At 29.4% G+C, this 7372-nt stretch overlaps 1 long non-coding RNA gene across 2 annotated transcripts; it reads right to left on the bottom strand.

Annotated features, from left to right (window-relative positions):
* Positions 1-2103: 2103 nt before the first annotated feature.
* Positions 2104-6678, bottom strand: LOC134270092 (uncharacterized). 2 transcript variants are annotated; one of them, XR_009992721.1, is made up of 5 exons: positions 6573-6671; positions 5137-5196; positions 4717-4790; positions 3771-3898; positions 2104-2211 (listed from the first exon to the last, which is right to left on the bottom strand). It is a non-coding gene; the product is annotated as an uncharacterized LOC134270092 (long non-coding RNA). The 2 variants fall into 2 exon arrangements; XR_009992720.1 differs by lacking the exon at positions 2104-2211 and adding an exon at positions 3028-3338 and having other exon boundaries at positions 6573-6678.
* Between the last annotated feature and the right edge of the window lie 694 nt (positions 6679-7372).

Below are 7372 nucleotides of genomic sequence, written 5' to 3'. Positions count from 1 at the left end.
GGATACCTATACTCTAATCAATCATATTAAATGTCATTCGTAAAATGTATTTTTTAAGACAGATTTATTTAGGATCGACTTTTTATATGATAACATGAATAGCACGCCATACTTTCACCACATGTCAAAACATTCTCTCAAATTACACAGAAATGGGTTATTTAGCATAGCTGACATTAAACATATAGGTGAGCGATAACATAATCACAATCATAAACAATGTGAAACAACTTTAAAGGACCTACACTGTGGATTACAAGCCTTTTTCACTGGGGTAAAATCTTTGCCGAAATTCGCCATGGCTGCCCGAAACCCCGAACCCGACTGTATAAAAGATGAAGTCATACAATAACATAACACTGATGTAGTATTACATGATTTTTTTTTATTTTATTTCTTAAAAACTATAAGGGGGGTTTACCAAAAAAAAATTAATAAGAAAAAAAAATTTAAAGTTATTTTAAAAAGAAATTCTAAGTTTTTTTTAAAAAGTGACCTGGTGTTATAACTTGACAGACATAACACACACATGTTTTTTGTATTGTGTGTTATTTGTTATTGTCTTTCAGTAAAAAAATTCAGTTCAAACTGGTTAGGCTGGCTAGACTAGGCTGTCTAGACTGTAAATGAAAAAGTGTGACGTGATAATCACATTGTATTTATACAGTGGATGACGTCACAATGCATAGGTAAGTTTATCGTACTTTTTGCACACGGCACTTTACAGAGGGTGCAAACAGGTATATAAGAAAACACAGGTAAAATGTATATTTCTTTTGCACACGACCCTCAGGGCAGCGAGCCAAGTTTGTTTAGAGCCGTGTGCAAAAAAAAAAAAAAAATACACCAAAGCTAGCTTCTGAATATCTGTGTCATTTTTAGGGGGTTGTAGAAATTAAAAATAAAGGATCCAATGTATAATAACCAGACATAACAACTGTCTTCAATTTGAATATGATAAATAAACAGAAACCCAAGATATTACATAATAATATTTAAATAAACACCCTTGGACATTGTACATTTGATTAATATTTTAATTCTTTCCTAAGAATTTACAACTAATTTTTATAAAGTCTATAAGTTATCACACAATTTTGAAGTTATTGCATTAAATGATTCATATCAGTAATCTCAGGAACTAACTTTTACTCAGGAGTAAATGATCCAAAAATCTATAGAAAATCTCCTATTCATTTTTTACTAATGATGTGAAGTTTGTATGTTACAAATTATTTTCAAATGTAGTCATCTCAATAATCTCATGCTTTGACCATGACAAATTATCCTATAAAACTATGTGTATTACTATAACCTGATATGTGTAGTAAGCATATGAAGTGTATGAGATGATAAATAATATTCAAGATATTATTCCATCACAGATTATTGGGCACCTACATCTTGATGTGGGATATTAAGGGACCTTTACATATTTCAATTTCTAAATTTCATTATAGGCCACAATACACACATATACACAAATAAAATATATTTACATTTCCAGGAAAGTAATAATTACATTAAATATAGCATCTGGATATCTATGTAATTTCTAAGGGGTTATAGAAATAAGATGAAAAATAAAAGGTTTAAATGTATACTTCTCATACATAACAACAGTCTTCAATAGAAATTGGTAAAAAAATAAAAGTCACATTCAGATACTTTGAAGATGGTGAGAATAAATTCATGCTTTCAGAATTTGATTCATGCTTTCAGAAAATCATGTTCTGAATTTGTACTTATTAAATGTATATGCATATAAAGATTTGATTGCTTATTCTTCATTATGTGTTTAGAAGATTTTTTTATATGGAATTTTTATCACACTGTAATGATGATTTTATAACCTTATAAATTTTTAATTTCACATGCTGAATACTATCATAGTCAGTGTCTGACAGTAAAATGATACAATCCTGTATATATTCTTTGTCATCCTGTAAACCACAGTCTATGATCGTACTGGTTAAAAATTCATGTAATACTATAAATACTAATAAAACAAACGGGGCGGGGCATTTTGGAAATTATATTTAAAATCTCTGTTCTTCTTAAATCCTCACACAGACCACCTCCTGTTTGATTTTCTTCATTAGTTTCATTGTTCCAAGAGAGGATATTCTGTTAGTCTTTGCATAATCTGATAGTCTTTCACCATTCTGAGAGTAGACATAGATCATTTCCATAAGCCCTCACTAGAGAATCCTGAAAAATAATAAAAAATAATATCTTAGTTAAAATTTTTTTCAATGTAATATAAGCTTGATGGAATTCTAAATATAGACCAAAAAAAAGTATAAAATAGTAAACATTTGTATAAACAGACCTCAGTTGTGAACTGGCTTCATTATGGGGAACAGCTTCAGCAAAGAAATGAGTAAAAACTCTAGATTAGAGGAAAGTGAATGGTTACTTAAACAGGAGGGAGGAAAAGATATCATACCACCTCCCTTGATGGTAGAACATCCTGTAGAATTTATACCACCTCCCTTGATGGAAGAAGAAGCCAATGAGGAATATAACCTTTTATTACCCATAGAAGGTAAGAATTACTTGGATTACCCTGAAAGACCTTTGACTAGAGAAGAAGAAGTCAAGTTTATAGATGATAAGAGAAAACAGTTGTCAGTAAAAAAATGTTGTTAAAGACACATGAATTTTAGCCCACAAAACCATTGGAGAAGATACAAGGATTAATGGAGGGAGTCCAAACTGAACTCTTGGAAGACATTAAGGCTCATTATGAGAGTAACTTTCCAGTGTTTGTTTATTACAAAATTATGTATTCTGATTAAAAAAAAGAAAAAAAAGTTTTCACTTTTATTTGTTGTGCCTTTGACCATTTAAATTGACCTTATGGTCAAGATTGTGATATATACACTCTGATAATCATCTATGATGTCTCTAGGATGTTTACCTCAAAAGATTGAATCAGGGTATTTGTGTTCAAAGAGATGAAGAAACTTAATACAGACAGATCTAAGATTTTGGAAGCATACATATTAATGAGGTTAAAGGAGATATAACACTTGGATTCATTACTACATTATTAAAAAGAAAGAACACAAACTCATAGAAATGATATTGAAAGTACCTTTTATGAATAAAGTGTCATGCTCCAAGGTATTATTTTTATAAACAGGATAAGGTTTACAACAGTCCCATACACTCATAAGAAGATCTTGGGTAGTAGAAACACCAGGAAATTTTATTTCCACACAATCAGATCATCTTACATCAGTTATAAGGTTACAATCTTTATACATAGTCAAGAGGGTCATTAAGATTTCTTTTCTGGTCATCCTGATGTGCTACATTATAGTATTCTTTCCCTGTGATATAATGTTAATATTAAATGGAAAATTCAGAATTCACCAGCAATTGAAGTGAAAACTTGCTATCTTTACCAACTATGATATTAAGGAAACTGGGGGGGGGGGGGGTTAACAAATTAGCGATATTTAACTTATTCTATAGATATGCTATCTTCAGCTGTTAACTATCATTTGGCAAAGAAAACTTTCATACATTTTAGTTTCAAACTTTGATCATGCATTTTTGTATATATATTGAAATGGAGCTCTTCTTCTTCTTCTAAAAGGAGATCAATATAGTCTAAAAATGACCATGACCACCAAGCCCTTTTTATTTAAATATATCATTTACATATCAATTCAAAATTATAAACATGCACATGTAAAAAAAATAAATAAAATAATAAATAAATAAATATATATTACAATTGTATCTCATTGAAACTTTACCTTCAAGTTTGTGTGTTTCTATGTTGGTTGACTAACTGTGTATTTCCAAAGGAAGAGCAGACAGTCTGAACTTCATAGAGAATGGATTATAGATGGTTAGGAACAATACATATCTTCCAGGTTGAGGACTGTAGAAATAAAACCATTTTGTTAATATGACAGAGTACTGTGTGAAACAATGCATGTTTAAAAATTGAACAAACATGTACAATGCCAAAAAAGTTCATGAAAATGTTTGTTTTTAATCTCAAAACAAATTGTTTTTAACATTAACTCCAGATGAGACAAGTTCATCATGTTATCTTTAGATAATAAAAAAAGCACAATTACTGTATCAATATTACAAATAAAATGATTATCAAATTAATTATTTAGACACTAAAAGACTTTTTATTAACAGCAGATTCAATTTTGGTTTAATATCTGTCAGTACTGCATACAGAAAAATACATCTTTTTTAGCATCATCACAGTACAACATGTAGTCCTTAATTTTTTGAAAAGCTCATTACCAAGAAACAAAAGTGAAAATGAAAATATATGTATACCATATATCACACATATTTAGAATCAAAACAAAAAGTAAATAACTTAGAATTAAATCTTTTGTAAATTCCTCCTTTTCTCTTATTAGATTCCTAATTAATATCTCTTTGATCACCATTTAGTAAGTCTGAATTCCATGGCCATGGGTAACATACATAATGAATTATGAAATTAAATCATATAATTTATACAAAAGGACTTATTAATATTCTGAAGATCCCTTAATCATGTGTTAATATATTTTAGACAAAATAAGACTGTGCTTATATGAATGTAAGTTAGAGACAACAGATCACATAAGTATTACACAGTAATTAAATTAACCATATAATCATGCTTAAATGCAAAGATGACCTTCATAGGAAAAGTATAAACAATTAAAAAAAACAAGACAAACTTACCAGAGATATTCAACTATATGCCCAATTAGCCTATGCATTAAATAATCCAGTGATTGATTACATCTCAGCTGATCCTGAAAAAAAAAATCATACAATTCAGTGATACACAATTAACCTCATTTTACAATGTAAGTAAAGTAATAATTTACAGACAAAAGGGATAGAAATGTAAAAGATACCATGTATTTTACTAAAATTTAGTGAATATTTTTCTGATTTAAATTCAATCATAGAATGACCCATCATAGAAATATTAAATGTACTCTGAGTTACATGCAGGTTATACATGTACAAGTGTAAATCACATGAAATGAGGATAAATACAGTACATTTACATTCAAAACAGAACTTTACATAATCATGATTAAATGCAAAGATATGTCCATCATAGGAAATGTAAAAAAACAAAGACAAACTTACCAGAATTATCCAATTATATGCCCAATTAAATAATCCAGTGAAACAACATCTTAGCTGATCCTGAAAAAAAAGCATACAATATTCAGTGATACTCAATTTAATCTCATTTTACAAAGGAAGTAAAGCAACAATTGACAGACAAACAGGACAGAAAACATGTTTAAATGTAATGTGATAGTATTGATTTTATATTGATTTTAATTTATTGTATTTTTCTTTCAGATGCCATTGAAAGTTATAAAATAACTTTCAATAATAAACTTGATTTAAAATAAATATGTTTTATATAAACATTAAACAAGTAATAAATAAATTTGTAACAACTTTCTATAATTAAAGTCTAGAAATCTCTAGAGCCCTAAACTTAAAACTTAACTTTTAACCTTGAATAAATACATAAGTAAAAATAGCCATTGGTCAATAATTTCCCGCCAAAACCTTTGACCCCCTTTGTCCAGTGTGTCCAGCTAATTACTAGCCCAGGAGCAGTCAATGTGTATAGTTGTGTTTTTGTATTTTTGGAGAAATCTTTAAGACCACTGACAGTAAGTTGACTTTTTGACATTCCTATTTCATATTAATATTTTCCTATTAATTACTGAATGAAAGAGGCATATGAGAGATTTATTAAATTATTTAAGTTTGTCAAAAGCTGATGAACTAGTTGATTTTAAACTTTGTAATGAATGTATTTTATGACACAAAGAATATGATATATAGTGTATGGATGTTATTTATAAATTGTAGATATTGATAATCCATATAAGCCATACACACAAATCATGTATTAGAGAGGGATTCATACCCATAGTCTGGTATGTTGCTATATGTACATAAAGCAAGTATATAATTGGAAATAGTCATTATATCCACTATTATGAAGTGAATAAGAGTAATATCATTTGTATATTTAAAGTCAAGAGGTATAACTCATTGATATGTGTCAATATTTAATATTTTATAATCTAATTAATTATATAGTAATTATTTGATTTATGATGACAATAGATTCTGCTGTTATATGTGATATTAACTTGAGTAAATGTATTTTATGTTATTTTGCAGAATCTGGTATATGGTATATGATGATTTATTTTATACAACTGTATTAAACATCATCAACAGTGAATCAGAATCTTTTCATTATTGCTGCTCCCGCTACAGTAATGCAAAATAATATCTCTTATATATGGATACCTATACTCTAATCAATCATATTAAATGTCATTCGTAAAATGTATTTTTTAAGACAGATTTATTTAGGATCGACTTTTTATATGATAACATGAATAGCACGCCATACTTTAACCACATGTCAAAACATTCTCTCAAATTACACAGAAATGGGTTATTTAGCATAGCTGACATTAAACATATAGGTGAGTGATAACATAATCACAATCATAAACAATGTGAAACAACTTTAAAGGACCTACACTGTGGATTACAAGCCTTTTTCACTGGGGTAAAATCTTTGCCGAAATTCGCCATGGCTGCCCGAAACCCCGAACCCGACTGTATAAAAGATGAAGTCATACAATAACATAACACTGATGTAGTATTACATGATTTTTTTTTATTTTATTTCTTAGAAACTATAAGGGGAGTTTTTTAAAAAAGTGACCTGGTGTTATAACTTGACAGACATAACACACACACATGTTTTTTTTTTGTATTGTGTGTTATTTGTTATTGTCTTTCAGTAAAAAATTCAGTTCAAACTGGTTAGGCTGGCTAGACTATAGGCTGTCTAGACTGTAAATGAAAAAGTGTGACGTCATAATCACATTGTATTTATACAGTGAATGACGTCACAATGCATAGGTAAGTTTTTGCACACGGCACTTTACAGAGGGTGCAAACAGGTATATAAGAAAACACAGGTAAAAGGTATATTTCTTTTGCACACGACCCTCAGTTTTTTTGCACACGGTTCTAAACAAACTTGGCTCGCTGCCAAGTATTTACCTGTGTAGTCAGCATATTTTTTGCACACGGCCCCTTTACAGGTGATGCAAACAGGTATATATAAGAAAACGCAGGTAAAACGTATTTTTGCACACGGCCCTAAAATAAATCCATGCTATATATAAACCAGCGCTGGACATTGAGGATCATTCTGTGTGAGTACTTGGAATTGGACACAGGTAAAAAATGGAGCAGACAAAAAATATGACAGAGGAAATGGAGTATTGTTGGTCTATTAACGGAGAACGTTTTGGAGAATGGATGAAAA

Source organism: Saccostrea cucullata, unplaced genomic scaffold (genome assembly GCF_032062105.1).
Source record: "Saccostrea cucullata isolate Sc308-1 unplaced genomic scaffold, CSIRO_AGI_Scuc_v1 ctg17567, whole genome shotgun sequence".
Taxonomy (NCBI): Eukaryota; Metazoa; Mollusca; class Bivalvia; order Ostreida; family Ostreidae; genus Saccostrea; species Saccostrea cuccullata.
Note: the sequence above shows the minus strand (reverse complement) of the source record. Positions and strands in the feature narration are given on the sequence as shown.